The 21,925-nt window shown below is 38.8% G+C and overlaps 1 protein-coding gene across 3 annotated transcripts in view; it reads right to left on the bottom strand.

The window, feature by feature from the left end:
• INPP4B (inositol polyphosphate-4-phosphatase type II B) overlaps positions 1-21,925 on the bottom strand; it is an 894,316-nt gene that overhangs the window by 526,036 nt on the left and 346,355 nt on the right. The gene's annotated exons all lie outside the window — the stretch shown is intronic.

Genomic DNA, 21,925 nt, shown 5'->3' with positions numbered 1-21,925 from the left:
GCGTACATGCGCTATAAAGAGGAAACATTCTGAAAATGTAAAAGGAGCAGGATATTTAACAGGAGGTTTCAGTTGTCTTAAGAGTCTTGGCTGAGGTCCTAAAATTGAGGACAGCAGGTGATAAATGTTCACACATTCTAAATAGAGGTGCCAGACACTCCCACCCGGACGTGCGGAGATAAATCTAAACATGTCTTTACCTTCTTTGTCTATCACCAGTCTAAATAAAGTGGATTAAAATAATGGAGCTTTTAAGGAGCTTGTTAGCTGAGGAACATGTTGAGCTTCTCACCTCCCCACTTTCAGATTACACTCAAGAAGCATCCCATTACAGAAGGAGCTGGTGACTGGGCATCTGAAACAAAGGGCAGTGTGCCAGATTACTAGAGCCCCAGGTAGGAAATAACTTGTTCCTTTCCTTCTGTTTCTTCCTCCCATCCCAACCCTGGAGGACTCACAGACTTCAGCTCTGGGGAAAAAGAGAGTGTCAGAACAAAATGGAGGAAGAACAACAAAAATAGATAATTCGTCCATCCTTCCTTCCCCACAGTTGGTCTAGGGAATTCTTGTGTCAGGATTCAGCTGGAAAAAGATGACTTAAATTGGATTAGAGGTGAAAGTTATGTGATTGTTCCATAGTTCTATCATAAAATGACAGTTCTAATATCAAATGATTGTTCTAATATTATTTCTGGAAAGATATGGGATTTTTCTGGGAGAGTCACCAGTGGCAGAGAAGGACATCCAACAAAATCTGTTGGAAGGCAATGGTGAGAAGAAATAAGGCCATTTCTTGATCGTGTCTTACTAACTGGTGACATAAGAAACCATTACTTCTTCCCTTCTGCTTTGGTTGACATTGTTCATATTTGTTGCTCTCTCAAAAATTTCCCATCGTTCTAATGTCACCTTCCATGACCCTGTTTCCATAATTTCTTTCATAATGTGTCTGTATTAATCTTTTTTTTTTTTTTACTGCATTCCCATAGACTTAACACCCAATCAATTATACAGTTGTAGCCATGAATATAGTCAGACTTCTCTGAAACAGTGAGTTCCTTCAAAACAGGCATAGAGTCTTATTTTTTTCTTCCTAGCTTTAGCTTCCAAGGTGGTTCAGTGGTAAAGAACCCTCCTGCCAAGCAAGAGACGCAGGTTCGGTCCCTGGGTTGGGAAGATCCCCTAAGAGAGGGCATGACAACTCACTCCAGTATTCTTGCCTGGAGAATCCCATGGACAGAGGAGCCTGGAGGGCTACAGTCCATGGGGTCGCTAAGACTGGAACACTACTTAGCAACTAAACAAAATCACAGCATATTACTTATGATAAATGCTAAATACTAGTTGATTAAATTGCTGTGGAATGAACTGCTCATTGAAATCAGTCACAGAATCCAGGACCATGCCACATCTGCTGTGCCCCAATATTTCTCGAGGATAAATTCAGAAATCATCCCTCAGGAAGCAGGACACTGTCTGCTTTCCTGTGCACTTCCCAGGTGAGAGTCAAGATAACTCTGATACAGATGGCCATTCAGGAAAATAGAGACCCAGGACTTTCCTGACAGTTCAATGGTTAAGACTCCACCTTTCAATGCAGGGGATCCAAGTTCGATCCTTGATCAGAGAACTAACATCCCATGTGCCCTTGGGTGTGGCCAAAAATCTTAAGAGACAGAGAGAGAATAGAAGCCCAGATGTCATCAGTACACAAAGCAAACTACTATCAGCCATTTGCTGTTTGTGTGTCCAGCCTTGGGAATGAAAGATAATGAAGATGCCACCTGCTCTGTTATTTAAACCTGTCTTTCGAGCTGTTCAAAACGGATCTCAGGTTAGAAAAGGAATGGTCATCATTTGCTGAGGGCAGTGGAAGCTGAAACCCAGAGTTGATGGAACCCTGGCTGTGCCATGGTCACCCCTATAAGATGAATATATGGAAACTGAGGCAGGCATAGGTTGAGGGCCATGATCAGGCCCTGGCACCAACATCAGACCCAACCCTTCCACAGACATCCTTTACTGGAGTGTGTGACAGATGCGAAAACCCCAACCCAACCCCTGACTTAATAATGGCATGTCCTAGATTCATGCTAAGTCCATAAGCTTATCAAAATCCTGAAGAAGAAGGCCTTAATATTTTCCTCAGCTTGACTAAACTTCAGATGTTTTCTGAGGATAGGCCCCTGACCTCTTTTTCCTTATTTGCTTTAGAAAACTTGTCATTCTTTCTCTACCTCTTTGATGTGTAAATCTTCTCCCAGCCTCTTGCCAGTTTTACATCCCAGGAAGGTCTTTTTCAAGGACCTCTGAACCATCCTTTTGAAATGCAATCAGGAAAACTAGTTCCCTTATCAACCAGTCTCTGTGGGTAGGTGGAGACCTAACTTTCACTGTTGCTGTTCAGTCGCTCAGTCATGTCCAACTCCCGACAACTCCATGGACTGCAGCACGCCAGGATTCCCTGTTCATCACCAACTCCTGGAGTTTCCTCAAACTCATGTCCATAGAGTCGGTGATGCCATCCAACCATCTCATCCTCTGTCATCCCCTTCTCCTCCTGCCCTCAATCTTTCCCAGCATCAGGGTCTTTCCCAATGAGTCAGTTCTTCACATCAGGTGGCCAAAGTACTGGAGCTTTAGTTTCAGCATCAGTCCTTCCAATGAATATTCAGGGTTGATTTCCTTTAGTATTGACTGGCTTGATCTCCTGGCTGTCCAAGGGACTCTCAAGGGTCTCTTTTCTAGCACCACAGTTTGGAAGCCTCAATTCTTTGGTGCTCAGACTTTAATTTCCACAGGCATCAATTAGTAAACACAAATGCCTTCATCATTTGTGCATAGACCAACCTGCTGCCTAGTGTCCTCCAGTACCTTTCCACTAGCGCTGAAAAGCTCTCCAGCCTTTTGTTTCACTGGAGTTAAGCGTGATTTCTCTTCACAGTTGCATTAGTCTTTATTAGAGCCATCCTTGCCTGCTCAACCTCACCCAGGGCAAACATTCTTTGATGAACACTGTAAAGTATTTCAGCCATAGCATACTGATGGCCATAGTTGTGATTAGTAAAATCTTTAATAAAATTTCTTGACCCTGTCAACCAGCGGTTCTCAACCAAGAGCAATTTTGCCCAATAGGGGACACTTGGTAAAGTCTAGAGGCATCCCTGGTTGTCACGATTGAGGAGGAGAGATGGAGGAGGTTTGCTTCTGGCACGAAATGGGTAGAGGTCAGGGATGCTGCTTATTGTTGTACAGTGTACAAGGAAGCCCCTCGGAACAAATAACAATTTGGGGCAAATGTGAAAAATGCATAATTGAGGAACTCTGATAAAAAATAATCAGGATTTTAAAAGCACTCTTCCTTAAGTCTCAGCCTTGTCAAAAAAATTAGGTTGTGCACAAAGGCTTGTGTCAGAATAAGTTAGGTTATTGGTCCTAAAAACAACACAAGCTGGCAACTGAAAAATAACTATGCAGTCATCCCATGGTATCCTCAGGGGATTGGTTCCAGGGATTCCAGAATCTGTGGGTTCTCAAGTTCCTGATATAAAACTACAGAGTACAGTCTGCTCTACAAGATGCAGAACCCACAGACAGCTATAACTCTGGAAAAGAATATCACTGAGAAACAGGAGTAGAACCAATAAAATTTAATATTGAATTACCTTAATACCAAGTGAATCCATATTTTGCACTGGCGGAGGATGTGTCTACAGCTGATGCTGTGCAGGTTCTATTACTTCCTTACTATGGCAGAGTGGACTGGTTATTTAATTCTCAGGGCTAGGTTTCTCATGGGTATAAAAGAGGAAAAATAATGCCTGCCTCTCCATGTCACTGCAAAGACTTGACTAGATGATGCACAGTCTGACTTATATTGAACTCCCTGTATATGATGATGACTTAAAAGCTGCAATAAGAAAGGAAAGTAGGGACCTCAGCACTGACTACTTAATAAATGAGTGAGAAATAAATGACATCAAGTGGGCCTTAGAAAGCATCACTAGGAACAAAGCTAGTGGAGGTGATGGAATTCCAGTTGAGCTATTTCAAGTCTTGAAAGATGATGCTGTGAAAGTGCTGCACTCAATATGCCAGCAGATTTGGAAAACTCAGCAGTGGCCACAGGACTGGAAGAGGTCAGTCTTCATTCCAATCCCAAAGAAAGGGAATGCCAAAGAATGCTCAAACTACCGCACAATTGCACTCATCTCACACGCTAGTAAAGTCATGCTCAAAATTCTCCAAGCCAGGCTTCAGCAGTATGTAAACCGTGAACTCCCAGATGTTCAAGCAGGTTTTAGAAAAGGCAGAGGCACCAGAGATCAAATTGCCAACATCCGCTGGATCATGGAGAAAGCAAGAGAGTTCCAGAAAAACATCTATTTCTGCTTCATTGACTATGCCAAAGCCTTTGACTGTGTGGATCACAATAAACTGTGGAACATTCTGAAAGAGATGGGAATCCCAGACCACCTGACCTGCCTCTTGAGAAACCTGTATGCAGGTCAGGAAGCAACAGTTAGAACCAGTCATGGAACAACAGACTGGTTCCAAATAGGAAAAGGTGTACGTCAAGGTTGTATATTGTCACCTTGCTTATTTAACTTATATGCAGAGTACATCATGAGGAGCGCTGGGCTGGAAGAAGCACAAGCTGGAATCAAGATTGCTGGGAGAAATATCAATAACCTCAGATATGCAGATGACACTACCCTTATGGCAGAAAGTGAAGAGGAACTCAAAAGCCTCTTGGTGAAAGTGAAAGAGGAGAGTGAAAAGGTTGGCTTGAAGCTCAACATTCAGAAAACAAAGATCATGGCATCTGGTCCCATCACTTCATGGGAAATAGATGGAAAAACAGTGGAAACAGTGTCAGACTTTGTTTTTTTGGGCTCCAAAATCACTGCAGATGCTGATTGCAGCCATGAAATTAAAAGACGCTTGCTCCTTGGAAGGAAAGTTATGACCAACCTTGATAGTATATTAAAAAGCAGAGACATTACTTTGCCGACCAAGGTCCGTCTAGTCAAGGCAATGGTTTTTCCCGTGGTCATGTATGGATGTGAGAGTTGGACTGTGAAGAAAGCTGATCGCCGAAGAATCGATGCTTTTGAACTGTGGTGTTGGAGAAGACTCTTGAGAGTCCCTTATACTGCTAGGAGATCCAACCAGTCCATTCTAAAGGAAATCAATCCTGGATGTTCATTGGAGGGACTGATGCTAAAGCTGAAACTCCAATACTTTGGCCACCTCATGAGACGAGTTGACTCACTGGAAAAGACTCTGATGCTGGGAAAGGTTGGGGGCGGGAGGAGAAGGGGACGACGGAGAATGAGATGGCTGGATGGCATCACCGATTCTGTGGACATGAGTTTGAGTGAACTCCGGGAGTTGGTGATGGACAGGGAGGCCTGGCGTGCTGTGATTCATGGGGTCGCGGAGAGTCGGACACGACTGAGCGACTGAACTGAACTGAACTGAATTAAGTCCAAAGTTTATCATTTAAGATTTTGAGACCACATTATCTCTTCAAACACCATTATTTTTATGAGAAATTAAGATTCAGATAATTCAATTTGTGGGCTCCTGGAATCACTCTGTACTCATAATCACATGAAGATATTTCCTAGTTAGAAACTAATTAGATGTTTAATTAGCCTATAGGGGCTAATGAACTGCCACTCTGCCATTATCTCCTTTAGAGGACTAGCTCAATAAATTTGGGTACACAATAAGAATTATGATTAATCCAATACAGATTGCCACCACCTATCAATACCTTACTGACAAAAGTTAGCCCATGGCCCCCTTAAAAGAAATTACTAAGTCTACAAATGCTTTCATAGTAGCTGGCAGGTTAACTTAAATGGGTTACCTGATTTCTATTTCATTTACTCAAAGTTATGAGTAATTATTGTATGAGCAGTTATTATAGCAATGATAAAGAACAAATGTGCATTTAATTCACTTGTGACACACTGATCTCATTTTATTTGGCAAGCACACAATAAAAAACATTAAACACCTACCCTCTTTCCCTTTTTCACACAGCTAGAGAATCTGTATCTGGACAAACTGTCTTCAAGTGATTCTATGTAGTTCAGATGTAAATGAGTTTAGCTCATTTATTTAATGAATGCCTCTAGTGATTTCTCATCAACTCCACATTGAGCAATAGACCTAAGAAATTATGCCTTATTTTTATTTGTCCTACACTTAGAGGTTCTATTATTTATGTGTGTTTTGTGCTTTCTTGGCAATATGTTAAAAGATTATTTGAGTTTTCTCAAGAGCTATATTTTAAAATGTATTAGTCTATGAGCAATAAAAGTGTGAAATCCCTTAAGTTGCTACTCAACAATTCACTACTAAATCAGTATATGAAGAATGTTTTTTAAACCACCAAAACAATGGATAACTTCCTTCCAAATTTTCTAAACTATTTTTTCCTTCAGATAGACTTGTCAGTTCCAAATTGAACATGACTTGGGTTTCTGAGATCCTGGGAAATGAGAGAGATCTTGCTTAGTTTTCTATTCCTATCAGAGTAGAATTAAATTTTCAAATTTCTTCCCTCTTTATGAGCTCCAGAGGGTACACTTTGGTTAGCTCAATATGCTATTCCTACTTTAACTCATAAGTTCATTTTTCAATTTTATTCTAAAAATTGAGTAGAAGAATAAAATCTTCAAAGTGCCAGTTCTCACTAATGTACTTCTCCAAACGGGAACATTAAGGGTAACCTCAGTGAGGCACAGATCAGGACAAACTGCTAAGAAGAATTTTTAAAAAATAAACATTAGGAGCAGAAAAGTCCATATCATCACACTTTACAATAACATTAACATGAAGGCAAATGATCGGTTGGACAGTCCATTTAAAAGGGCAAACTTTTTATCATCCAGAAATCATCTATAGACATAGGCTGGAAGGAACTTTTCTATGGGACACTTAGTACCAGTTATAGCTTCTGGGCTAACCAAAGTTAGGATGTTTACTTGTTTGGAAAACAATACCATAGTCTAAGTAGGATGTTTACTTGTTTGGAAAACAATACCATAGTCTAAGTAGTCTAAGTCTAACAATCTACTCTGTGAATCTCAGCCTTGGTTGTACATTAGAAACACCTTTGAAACTCCCCACCCCCTAATTTTTTGGCTGTGCTGCACTGCATGCAAGATCTTAGCTCCTCAACCAGGAATTGAACTTGCGCCCCTTCCAGCAGAAGCGCAGAGTCCTAAACACTGGACTGCAAAGGAAGTTCCACCTTTGAGGCTTTTAAATACTCAAATGCCCATTCTGCCCCCAGAGCACGAAAATGTAGGCTGGGAACTAGACATCAGTAATTTTTTAATGTTTCCTTGGGTAATGTTAACACGCAGCTCAAGCTAAGAATCAATGTCTTATAGAAAAAATGGAAAGATTTTTTTCCATGACATTTGCCACTACAACAGATTTGGATGTATTTTCATAATTGGAAACAGAATTGGTTGGAGCAGAAGAACCACCTTTCCATTTCCCACATATAACATTTAGAAGGAGGTTTAAAGCCACTTCTGAAATAGCTTTTTTAATTTTTATACTTTTTAAAATAATACTCAAGCAGGACTTTGATATCATTTCCATGTGTGTACATTTAAGTTGATATAATTTGATTTACCATAGTCATTTATACATTTCTAAGATAGGAAGCTAAATATTGCTAACCCATGCAATCGACTCCAGGTCAAATAGAAGGTTCAGTCACGGGTTATGCAACTTTTTCACTAAAATCAAAACAGTGATATTAAATTTGGCATAAGAATATCTTAATATAACAGAAGAAATAATGTTTAGCTCCAATATATTTAATATTATTTTTAAAATACCATAATTAGTATATTAACTTAGTTGAGGATCTTTTAGGCACCATATACCCACCATAGATCCTGGGGATAAAAAGGTGCCTGAAAAGACACGTCTCCTCCCTCACTGACATACAGTTCAGCTGGCGGACTTGTAAGTCAGGCCAAAAAATTTGACCCCATATGTAAACACACTGGAAACAAAGTATTATTAAACTTTACTGATATATTGTCACAATTTGCCATTTGTCCATATAACACATTTTCAAGTCATCTTGGTTGACACTCTGTGCCTTTCTCTATACCCCAGCTTCTAAAAGATCAAAAAAAGACTGATAATGTGAACATTACTATTTGAGCTTGTGCAGATTTATGCAAAAACAAAATATGGTAAATGATTCTCAAATCTCCACTGCCCCCAAATTTTCTATTTGATTCTTTCTTTCCTACCGTTTCTCATCATCATTGTAATTATCCTGACTATCTAAGTAGTCTAATATTTAACTGAAAAATACGTCTGAAAGCAAATCCATGGCATTGTAACATTATTGTTGATCCACTTTGGATGTTTTCAGTTCTTAATTATTCTATGTTTCCTTATAAAATATTTGTACTCAGTATACTGTTACATATTAAAGGAGAAAATTACTCATAACACAACACTGTAGCAACCATATGTAATATCTAACATCTTTACAAGCTTTTCTCTGTCAAGCTTTTAGTTAGTCACACTGAATTCAAAATTCTGTATGCAGCTCTTTCATTTTATTCATACTATATTTTAAGAATTTAAAATTTGCATTAACTCTATAAACCTGATTTGAATTGGTATATGGCTGAAATTCTTAATATTACAGAGCACTTCAAGAGCTTCAGAGTATTGATTTAATGAGCAAATATTTATACACTGCCTTCTATGTGCCAGGTACTAGATTCTGAAGACATGGAAGGGGACAAAAATGAGATTCCTGCTCTGTGGAGTTGATATCTAGTGGGGAGAAACAGACAATAAAAAAAAATTAAATCAAAAAGATAATTTGAGGTCATGAGTTGCTTTAACACTCATGGGATTCTGACTCTGGAAATCCTGGAGGTTCTGAGGGAGATATCCATTCTCCAAGTAGACAGTGTTTGAGCTTAGATTTGAATTACAAAGCAAGAATCAGCCATGTGAAACGCTCAAGTGCATGAAAATGTAAGAGAAATGGACTCATGATACTGACCTGGAAATTCCTCATTACCAGGAATAGATCCTCCTGAAGGTACAGGCAAAAAGTAAGCAAACTTTGAAAATGTCTCTATCTTACCAGTCCTCACATGATTTCTCCTGAGCCAGATCTCAATCTTCCTTCATCCTTTCCCTCACAGGCACTTAGAGGCCAATTCCTTCATCACATTGCTCACCAATCACAAGAGAATTGATATGACCAAATAGTGTTTAGTTGCTCAGTTGTGTCCAACTCTTTTGCAACCCCATGGACTGGAGCCCACCAGGCTCCTCTGTCCCTGGGATTTCTCAGGCAAGAAGACTGGACTGGGTTGCCATTTCCCTCTCTAGGGGATCTTCCAGACCCAGGGATCAACCCAGCGTCACCTGCATTGAGAGGTATATTCTATACCACTGGAAAGTTCTTGGATCTACTGGATATGACCAAATTCCTTCCTAAAGATTGTAACCAAAGACATAATTAGAATTTATAATATAATCTGATCAAAATATGTGCTGGACTTTCTTTTTACCATAAATTTACCATGAATCTTTGCAGTTCAACTTTATGTTGCTGTTATCATTGCTCTTATCAATTTTGGAGCTGACTTGTGTCAAGCTTGTACAAGTGGTTTAGTATTGCAGTTAAGAGTATGAGCTATGGACAGATTCTAACAGTAAGACCTGATCTAAGCTACTTAGATCAGACACAATTTCCTTATCACAGTCAAAATTATATGAGTTTGGCACAGAGAACTCAGCTTAGAGGCTGTCACACAAACCTTTAATTAACAGGTAGGGTAGGAGACCTCCTCGGCAGTCCAGTAGTTAAGACTCTGCATTCCCAATACAGGGGGCAAAGTTTCAATCCATAGTTGGGGAATGTGACATCCCACATGTCACGTGGCATGGCCAAAAGATAAGAAGATAAAAACAATACTTTAGGGAGTCATTGGCTTCTAATCTGTACACTTAAAAAAATAAGTGGGTAGGTAAAGAAAGAGGAAGAGAGGAACAGCATAAATTCACACACACAAACACACACACACACACCCAATGAGATTATTTTAAATATTGTATGGATGAAGATATTACTACATGGCAGTTAAGACAGTCTAGTTATGCCGTATTACACTTTAGCATGTTGAAACTTTACAGCTTAGGACACTGCATGTGGCCTGCTAAGAAGAGCATCCATTTTCACTTGGACGAATTATACAAGGTGGGACTGGGGGAACTGGAAATCCCAAACTCCACTAACCCTTGGCCAGAGATGTCACGTCAAGTTTCAAACACAATCACAATGGGGCATTTAAAAAAAGACGCTAAGGGTCCTTTCAATTCTCTTCCATGTTTCCTTCTGTTCCCAAAGCCCCCATTAAGCTATTGACCACTTCCTTCTCACTAACACAAATACTCTCGGAGAAGCCTGTCTTGAGACCCAGAACTCTTCATCTGGAATAGAACTAAAAAATTCAGGGGGATGACTGAACTCTGTACCCAAGGAAGGGAAGGAATCCAGAAGCAGACAAAAACGCAGGTTTTACACTAGCCTCCTCCACTGACATTACCTCAGAGCAGTTGAAAGAGGGTGGACCAGAAAGCTCCATTTTCTTGTGCTTGAGATTACATGATGTATAAAGGATTCCATGGCTAAAACAAAACTAGAAAACCACTAATCCATGAAATGTAAACTGTAAACTGTACTGTGATTTACAAATGCTAGTTCTTAATATTATCATTGCTGTTTCTTGTTTCCTGTGAAAATTTAAATGTCTGCTTTATTGGAAAATTGCTTAATTAGACAATAAATTCCAAGAAAAGGCACAGTTCCAAGTCAAAGATTCATTTTCATCTCTAGCATTCTGTGCAATAAGCACACTGAAAATCCTAACGGGATTCATTTATTGGGGGAAACAGGAACAGTTGACTAAATTCTTTTCCAACACAAATTTAATTCCCATGGGGTCAACTCAGTCACCTTCTGTAGAAAAGAAATTTGCCACTGGGGACTTCCCTGGCTGTCCACTGGTTAAGATTGAGTGTCCACTGCAGGGGGTACAGGTTTGATCCCTGGTGAGGGAACTAAGATCCTGCATGCCTCATGGTATGGCCAAAAGGAAAGAAAGAAAAGAAACTGGTCACACCTTCTGGTTCTTGTGAAGATATTCAGGGACATGTTCCCTGCCTCCTTTGGTTGGACATGAAATTCCTAAGGATCTAAATTCAATTACTGCAGCTTGTATGTTTAACCCCAGGTTATAGCCAGACACAAAAGGAATACTGAAAAATAACAACAGGACTCCAGCCTAGCTACAGGATACTACAAGGGATTCATGTACATAATAGTAGCAAAGACATGTCAAACTATGTGTCAGGCACTGGCCAAAGCACATTGCTTACATTAGTTTATTTATTCTCCACGGCAACCTGAGGGGTTCAGAACCATTATTAGCTTGATGACAGATGAAGCCCAGAAAGTCATTATTAGAGCTAGAATTCAAATCCAGGTCATCTCAAGCTCTAGAAATGACCACACAATGACTTAGCTTTTTAGTTTCAGTGAAGTCAGGAAAAAGAGAACAGATTACATTTTGTTCTGATTTCTGCCAATTATAAGTATGCCCTTGTACTTGATACCTTCCTTTGGTCCCTCTGGTACTACCCACCACACCTCTCGACCTTGCTCTGTGCCTAGCATCAGTGGGCTTCCAGCCACATCTGGAATCAGTTAGAGATCAGAGGTCAATGGGAGGGTAAAGTCAGGATATTTATTTCCACAGGTCTCTCAGTCAGGTCACTAGTGGTCAGCTGTCTCCCTCTGTTGATGCCGCGATTCCTGCCAAATGACTCACTTCACTCTGGACTTCCTTCCTCTTCCTTCCTCTGCCCCTAAAGATTTAGAGATAGCAATAGTTCTCTACTGTTACAACTGCCATAGCACAGAACCATAACTGTTATTTTCCCCAAACCCTGACCACATCATTGTAAACGGTCTTTTATTAAACTTTCCTCAAGCCACTATTCCAGGAATCTGAACAAAGAATTCCGTTCTCCATCTACTGAGTTGGCCAAAATATTCATTTGGATTTGCCCAAATATCTTATAGAAAAAACCAAATGAACTTTTTGGTCAACCCAACAGTTTACATACGACTGGACCCAAAAAACAAAAGACAGCATAACCCTCACTATCCCAACTTTCCACTTTCTGCACCTCAGGTCCAGGAAATAAATGCTGCAGCTGTCCAAAAAGAGCTCCATTCCCCCTACGAAAAGTCAATGTGAAAATTATTTTTCAGTTTTCTTGGTTTTTGTTAGAGGACAGAAATTGAGATCGACAAACAGAAAAGCATTATTATTTATTTTTTTAGATTTTCAAGTTTATTGATACTTAGGAAGTTTATAATTTTATTTCTATTGTGTCTACATTGATTTCAGCAATAAGCCTTGTCATTTGTATTTGGTACAGTAGTTAAAATGAAAGAACTAGAAGTGCCAGATTAAAGATGTGTAAATCTCAAAGATCTAATATTGAAATGAATAAAACTAGTTAAGAAAAAATACAATAGTATGAATATATCTGGGCTTCCCAGGAGATGCTAGTGGTAAAGAACCTGCCTGCCAATGCAGGAGACATAAGAGACCCAGGTTCGATCCCTGAGATGGGAAGATTCCCTGGAAAGGTATGGTAACTCATTCCAGTATTTTTGCCTGGAGAATCCCATGTACTGAAAAGCCTGGTGGGTGTTTGGTGTGGCAAAGAGTCAGATATGACAGAAGTGACTTAGCACACATGCATGAATATATATAAAAAATTTAAACATGCAAAACAATGTTACATCCTGCAGAACAGTATTTTTGCTCTAATGACAGTCCTTGGGTCTATTAAAGCATCCTGAATGTCAGGCAGCAGGCAGTAACAGACTATTCATGATGGGTGTTGGTCTCTTTGAGTTGAATGACCTTACTTACCTTTTGACTCAAGTGTCATAAAGCAGACACACTTAGTCTAGTTAAATGCAATATATCTGATCTATGAAGCTGATAACACTACACAGTTGACTTCTTGGAACCAGGTAGTAATACTTCCAGGAAATGTGATTCCACGGTGCAGAAAGACACCAGGTGCATCCTTGTTTTTCTCTCAATTTAATTAGCCATTCATCAGCAACAATGCATGTTTATGAAAATGCCTCGACTTCAAACAAAGAGTGTGAGCATCTGAACTGACTTTAACATCTCTTCTCCAAAACGTCTCAAGCTGATCTTGTCATTTACTTTAACAGCTCACTCTGTGGTGACAATAGAGGCTATTTCCACTGAAAAGGATGCAAGAATACCCTGGGCCATAATTCAAAAAAAGTATGTTTCCCTACCTACTCCTCTTCCCTGCTGCTAAGTCGCTTCAGTCGTGTCTGACTCTGTGTGACCCCAGAGACGGCAGCCCACCAGGCTCCCCCATCCCTGGGATTCTCCAAGCAAGAACACTGGAGTGGGTTGCCATTTCCTTCTCCAAGGCATGAAAGTGAAAAATGAAAATGAAGTTGCTTAGTCGTGTCCAACTCTTCGTGACCCCATAGACTGCACCCTACCAGGCTCCTCCGTCCATGGGATTTCCCAGGCAGGAGTACTGGAGTGGGGTGCCATCACCTTCTCCAACTCCTCTTCCCTAACCCACTTTAATAGGGATGTTAACTCTTCACTGTTCTACCCTGGTTTTCATGTTGAAAGTCTAACTTTATAACTACAGTTCTTCTGTCTTGGTTAGAAGGATGCATTTCATTTTACCATTATTTGATGTTTACAAAGCTAAATGTTTGCGGAGGTATATTACTCACTGTCTTTAGTTCATCAGAAGATTTCACAAAGGTCGTAAAAATCTGTGAGCATATACAATTACTAGTGGGATGGATAAAATGAACTGAAATCTCTGAATTACAGTTTCTTAGAAAAATGGCTGGAGATGAACGGGTAATACACTGACAGATTTCAGCAATAAGCATTTGGGGAATGTCTCAGGGTACTTCAGGCCTGACAGGAAACCATAATCATGACCAAAGCTTAAAAGACAGGAACTGTAGATCTTACTCCTCTAATTATAACTCTGCCACCTTCTTGATGTGCCAGAACTCCTACACTATAAAATGATAATTATCTGTATAACCTGATTGGCAGAGTGATTGGCATTAACAAAAGTGATTGATATGCATAAAGAAATATATAAAAGAAAAGAAAAAAAACTCTGTGCTACTTTGCCTTGAAGAAACAGTCAAAAATTATTTTAAGTGATTGAGAGCCACACTGTCCTAAAACAAAGTCAAGATATAGTGTCTCTTTCCAATTACTGATGCTATTTCTTTCCCCTCCCACCTATATTAGGCAGCTAGCCCCTAAGGTAATCTCCAGTGATCATCACCTTCTGGTCTTCACACACACAGATCTCTCCCTTACTGGTCAGGTTTGATCTGTGTAACCAATAAGATATTCTAAAATGATAGTGTGTGGTTTCCAAGGTTAGTTCACAAAAGCCATTTGACTCCTGCTTGTTCTTATATCACTCGCTCTGGGAGAAAGTAATTGCAACGTTTAGGGGACATTCAAGTAGCTCAGTAGATTAGCCCATATGATGAGGTATTGAAATGTCTTACCAGAGCCAGCATCAACTGCCAGTCATGTGATTAAGTCATCTTAGAAGCAGATCTTTACTCCCCCATCAAGCTTTCAGATGAATGCAACTCCAAATTAACATCTTGACTATAACCTCATGAAATCTCAAGCCAGAATCACTCCGCTAGGCTACTCCTAAATTCCGAGCCCATAAAAATTGTTTGAGATAATAAATGTTTGCTGGTGTATGTCACAAAGATTTTTGGGGGTGAGGGGTAATTTGTTATATAGAACTAAGATACTATTTATTCTGATTTTCTACTCTATACAAAATTTACCTTGATTGTATACATATTCTTTCTCCCAACCTTCTTACACACACACATTTTCAAGCAAGCCCTGTGTCCAAGGGTATGGCAAAATGTCTAGGAGCAACAGGAGGGTGTGCACACTTTGATAATGACACAATTTTAAAGAACTGATACTCCAAGATATACATGTCCATGGTTAGACCTGTACAAATAATGAAGGTCTGTCCAAAAGAATGTCCTCAGCCAAGAAAGTGTTTCCAGAAATAAACAGCACGTATTTGATCTTCATAATGCATAGAACTCTAATGTATCTATAACACAGGAGCTTATTTCATTGTCTTACAGCAGCATAAGTGGAATACTGGTTGATATCATTTTACTACCCAGACAGTTATAAGCAGTGAGTTAATGGCCTGCCCTTAAATCCTGTTACCTTCAGGAACTGAGTCACATTATCTCAACTGATAGTGAAACAAATAAGCTGCCTGATTAAGAGGAACATCTTGCTGAAATACTGTGACTGTCTAGCAGTACACGTAACCTAAGTATCAGTTTCTTCAGTAGCAGATAAATTTCAATTATTCACTGTAACTTTGTGATCAACTGTGATTATTAATACATTATACAAAGAGAGCTAAAGAACTAATATTACCAGAAGCACCCAAAGCAGAAAATAAATCATTGTTCCCCACTTGCCTTTAACATTTCAGATCAACATTGAAAAGTAATAAAGTTAGAGAAAATATACATTTATTGTTTTTATCACTATATTTCCAAGCCTGAAATAACATGAAAAATCACATCTCTAAAAACTTTTGAGTATGTGTAGAATTTTTTAGCAAAACCACTTGAAAACTGTTTTCAGTATTAGATTCCAATACAGTAAAACACCTGAAAACACAGATTACTTTGATAGTATTGATGTGAATTTCTCTTAAATCAGAATTCTAAATCAAAATAATAATATCAAATTGTATTTCAAATGAGGTTTTACTGTATACAAATTTAGTTTATGCAAAGGTCAGAAATTCTCTTTTATACAAGCCCATAAAATAATTTTTAAAGCTGTAAGAATTATACCAAAATGAAAATTCTAAAAGAATGAGATTAATTATTTTATCTTCAAAAAATAGCAGCAGAATTTTACCAAATAGAAAATGGTATAAAGGATAATGATTATAAAACAACAATTACAAAATGCTTTTCTGAAACACTCTGATGAGTTTTAACTCCTTAACTCTTTGAACTAGATCTTACACACCTATGGGCATACTTCATTTTACTGTGCTTTATTGCATTTTTTAAAAACTGCAGGTTTGTGGCAAACTTGTCCTAGTGGCTCAGCTGGGAATAAGGAATCTGCCTGCAATGCAGTAGACCTCGGTTCGATCCCTGGGTTGGGAAGATCCCCTGGAGAAGGAAACGGCTGGCTACCCACTCCAGTATTCTGGCCTGGAGAATTCCATGGACTTATAGTCCACAGGGTTACAAAGAGTCAGACAGGACTGAGTGACTTTCACCTTGTACTGAGCAAATACATCAGCACCATTTTTATAACTGCATTTGTTCACTTCATGTCTCTGTGTCACATTTTGGTAATTCCTGTAATATTTCAAACTTTTCCATTATATATAACTGATAATTGTTACAGTGATCAGTGATCTTGGATGTTACAATTATAATTGTTTGGGGGCAATTACAAACAATAAAAATATTGTTGAGACACAAAAATATTCAAATCCAGTCAATTAATAATCACACAATGGCTTTTAAGTGTTCAAGAGAAAGGAAGAGTCACACACCTTTCACTTTAAATCAAAAGCTAGAAATGATTCAGTTTAGTGAGGAAGGCATAATGAAAGCCAAGATAGGCTGAAAGGTAAGCCTCTTGCACCAAATTGTAATTTGCAAAATTGTAAATGCAAAGGAAAAGTCTTGAAGGCATTCAATGTGCTATTCCAATGCTACACACAAGTGATAAGAATGTAAAAAGCTTTTTTTTACTGACGCGAGAAAGTTTTAGTGGCCTGGACAGAAAATTAAACCAGTAACAACAGTCCCTTAAGCCAGATACTAATCTGGAGCAAGGACCTAACTCTCTTCAATACTTTGAAGACTGGGAGAGGTGAAGAAGCTGCAGAAAAAATGTCTAAAGCCAGCAGAAGTTGGTTCACAAGGTATCAGAAGCTACTCCATAATATAAAAGTGAAGCAAGTTCTGTAGAAGCTGCAGCAGGTTATCCAGAAGATGTAGCTAAAATAATTAATGAAGGTGGCTACAGGAAATAACAAAATTTCAATGTTGACAAAAAGCCTTCTACTGTGGGGCGGGGGGGAAGCCATCTAGGATTTTCATAACTAGAGAGGAAAAGTCAATGTCTAACTTCAAAGCTTCAAAAGATGGGCTTCCTCTCTTTGGGGCTGCTGCTGCTGCTGCTAAGTCACTTCAGTCGTGTCCGACTCTGTGTGACCCCATAGACGGAAGCCTACCAGGCTCCGCCGTCCCTGGGATTCTCCAGGCAAGAACACTGGAGTGGGTTGCCATTTCCTTCTCCAATGTGTGAAAGTGAAAAGTGAAAGTGAAGTCGTGTCCGACTCTTAGCCCACCAGGCTCCTCTGTCCATGGGATTTTCCAGGCAAGAGTACTGGAGTGGGGTGCTATTGCCTTCTCCAGAAATAGTATGCTACCAAGTTATATTTAAAGAAACCTCTTAAAGGAAGGGGCTTCCCTGGTGGCTCAGACAGTGAAGAGTCTGCCCACAATGCAGGAGACTCCGGTTCAATCGCTGGGTCAGGAAGATCACCTGGAGAAGGAAATGGCAACCCACTCCAGTCTTCTTGCCTGGAAAATCCCATGGGTGGAGAAGCCTGGTGGGCTACAGTCTATGGAGTCACACAGAGTCAGAGACAACTGAGACACTAACACTCTCACTGTAAAAGAAGACCAAAGAGTGGGTTGTGAGAGTGACACTTTCAAATAAACATGCCAGAGAATGCAATGAAGTACTATGCAAATCTGAATATTCTCACATATTAAGAATATCAATATGCATATATTCTTAAATATTCTAATATTATTAAATATTCAAATTAGAATAATACTAATTGTTCTAGTTTTAATACAGGTTCTACTAGACCAGCATTGACCTAGTTTAAATGCAGGTCCTGTGGAACCAAATATAATTATTAAATTAATTCATTTTATCAATATCAAATAATAATAAAATTAGAATGACCTGTCTCACTAAAACTAACATCTCAGTTTAAATACAACACCTTGGGAGAACATACTACTGACTAATGCATGCTAAATTGCTTTAGTCGTGTCCGACTCTTTGGAACCTTATAGACAGTAGCCTGACAGGCTCCTTTGTCCATGGGATTCTCCAGGCAAGAATACTGAAGTGGGTTGCCATTTCCTCCTCCAGGGTATCTTCCAGACCCAGGGATCAAACCCATGTCTTTTATGTCTCCTGCATAAAACAGGACTGGCAGGCCAGTTCTTTAACACTAGCGCCACCTAAAGCATTAGTCAAAAAATTTGTGCTTAATCAATTTATTGTTCCCTGGTGGCTCAGACTGTAAAAAACCTGCCTGCACAGGAGACCCAGGTTCGATCCTTGGGTTGGTAAGACCCCTGGAGAAGGAAATGGCAACCCACTCCAGTAATCTTGTCTGGGAAATCCCATGGACAGAGGAGTCTGGAAGGCTATAGTCCATGGGGTCACAAAGAGTCAGACATGACTTAGTGACTAAACAACATCGTGTCAAAATTATATCTGTGAACCAAGGAATTTAAGACATACTTAGTATTTACAAATCTTTAAATGAATTACATATTTAATAAAATTGTGAGTGGATTTATGCTTAATATCACTTCAGAAGGATTGAGTTATTTTACCCTGAGAAATCACTGATGATTTAATCTGAAAACCCTTGTGTATTGGATTGTATCTACTTATATATTCAAAGCAGTCATTTCTCTTTTATAATATCTGTTGAATGAGATAAAAAATTTAAAAATAAAAGTTTTCAGCAATCAGTTCTGGCAATGTTTTGGGATCAATGCATTCCATTTGTTTGAAAATTAAAAATCAACCTTTATGTTGCTCTTTGCGTTCTTGAGTTTTATTTTTTCTTTCCATATAAAATTGTATGCAAGAACTACTTTTACTATCTCTACTCCATCAAAACCTACACTGAATATAATGATCTGCACAATAACTTTTCAGAAAAATCATGCCATCAAAGAATTCCCTGAATGTCCATTTTATGCCTAGCTAAAAGGAAGGAGACTTAGGCACTGACATCAAGGAGATGGAAATAGAACCAGAGAAATCAAGTTAAATTACATGAAATGATTAGGAAAGATTAAGTGCTATGATGTGTAACAGCATTTCCCCAAAGGTCCATGAGATGTTAACAAATGTTTTATTAAAAAAAAAAAAAAAGGCTTCCATGGTCAAATAAGTTTGGGAAATATTTCATAAAACATTACAATGTTGGCAATTCACAAAGGCTATTAGCATATTAATGACAAAAGTTTTGTAGCAAATTAAATGATTTTACTTTGATTAAACTAGAATATTCAAAAAGTTTTCAATCATAGAAGCCTTTGTTAAAATGGTCTCTTTTTGATGATGAAAATTTCATAAGAGGAAAGATAGCACAAGTATTTGTCACATTAATGTAGTATATTTGGTTCAGATTTTTTTTTATTAAAATAATAATAAAAGAGGACTTATGCCATTAAGGCTTTCCCTCCATCCCATTTTCCTCCTTCTTTCCCCATTGGTTACCATCACCCTAAAATTGATGTATGTTCTTGTCCATATATTTACTTTGACTTAGATATATAGGATTTCTCTGTGTTTTAAGTTTATAAATTAATATCACTTTTGTACATACTGTAATGTATTAATTTTATTCAATATTATGTTTATGAGACAGATTCATAATAATGCATATAGGTTAAGTTCATCTATTTTATTTGGAGAAGGAAATGGCAACCCACTCTAGTATTCTTGCCTGAAGAATCCCATGGACAGAGGAACCTGCAAGGCTACAGTCCATGGGGTCACAAAGAGTCGGACATGACTAAGTGACGAACAACAACATCTATTTTATTAGAGGAATTATGTTCTTTGACCACAAAAATTATCCAACCTATTAAGTACACATGGCTTATTCCCAATGTTTTCCTTTTATAACCAACATCATTGTGAACATTCTTGCACATACATCCTTTTGTGTCTGTTGAAGAGATGTTCTAGAGTATATACCTAGAAATAGAATTAGGTCATGGATCCCAGCATCATGAGGGGCTTCCTGGCAGCTCAGTGGTAAAGAATCTGCCTGCCAATGCAAGAGGCACAGGAGACTCGGGTTCCATCCCTGGGTAGAGAAGATGCACTGGAGAAGGAAATAGCAACCCACTCCAGTATTCTTGCCTGGGAAATCCCATGGACAGAGGAGCGTGGCAGGTTACAGTCCATGGGGTGGCAAAGAGTCAGACACGACTTAGCAACTGAACAACAATCTATGTTATTATCTTTAGTCAGTATTTCAAACTTCTCTCCAAAGTAATTAAGTTATACACCAGCCAACACACTGCAGGAATTCTCAGGGACTCACATGTGTAGATACTTAGATATAACTTTATATGAATCTGATGTGTATGAACTTATAATGTGCTGATATACAATGCTAATATCCCTTTTTAGTTCTGAAATCTGAACATATCTTCATAACCACCTTGGCCATCTGACCTTCCTTTTTTGTGAAGTGGGAAGATTTAACAGAGTTGATTCTATATTTCCTAAACTAATCCTTCATTGTTCAAATAGGCCATGAATAATTTCCCTGGTTTATGGTTTAATTTTCATTTTGTTTATTTCTTTTGTTGTATTTTGATGAGATTTTGTGATTTACAATTTTCTAAAGCTTGTACTTTGATGTCTTATGTTTTCTTCCAAAATTTTCAGTTTTATCTTTCTCACTGAAGATTGTATTCCAAGGGCTATTTATTTGTATTGTGTCATACAGACATTTAATTGAGAAAGAGAAATGATACATCTGGGGTATTCTGACTATCAAGGTGAGAGCTGAAGATGATGCTAAGCTGAGGCTTGCAGGGAAAGGTAAGAGGGGCCGAAGACACAGATGTTCTCTTAGTGTGGTTCCAGCAGCAGTAATTTCTGAGAATTCAATACAAATGCAAATTCAAGACCCCAGTCCTCCTGATTCAGTGACGCTGACACTTGGCCCAGGATTTCAACAATGCTCCCCACCCCCAGGTGATTCTGAAGTTCTCTCAAGTGTGAGACGCAGGGGCTTAGAATGTGATGATAAGAGGTGATGCTGAGAAACCAGATAAACACGGAGTGCATGAAACGTCAGCGCTGAATACGTAGATTTCTTACATGAAAGTCTGAAAGTCTCCCTTCCTGATGTCTTTGCTTGCTCCCAGTTATTGGTTTGCTTTACTGAATGGCTTCCCAATCTCAGAATCATTTCTCAGCTTTCAGGTTCTCCTTGCAGTCCATCTCCTCAGCAAAGCCATGTCAAGTCTGCAAGCCTTAATTAATCTCCATCCTTCCCCCAATCTCCCTCCCACATTGTTCTTCTCCTGCTTTCAGCTTGGAGGTTCCTCAGGGAAGGCAATTTGTCTGGCACCATTTCATCTCACATTAAGTACCATGTACATTTACAGAGCTTTATATATAATAAATGAGGATAGTAATAGCTTAGAACACAGCTTTAATAGCAGGAATCCCTGGTCATTAAATATAAAACAGTGATCAATATATGCATACCTAGTGACCTTTCTCTGCCCCCCAAAAGACCTGAAAAGAATATGCTGGATCTGTACTGTTTAAGAGTACTTTTATTTAAAAAACAAATTTCATCCCGAATCCAATAGGTTTAAGTGTTAAAAAAACAAAAGAGGTGA

Source organism: Moschus berezovskii, chromosome 19 (assembly GCF_049115385.1).
Source record: "Moschus berezovskii isolate FMDL1 chromosome 19, NW_MosBer_1.0, whole genome shotgun sequence".
NCBI lineage: Eukaryota > Metazoa > Chordata > Mammalia > Artiodactyla > Moschidae > Moschus > Moschus berezovskii.
Note: the sequence above shows the minus strand (reverse complement) of the source record. Positions and strands in the feature narration are given on the sequence as shown.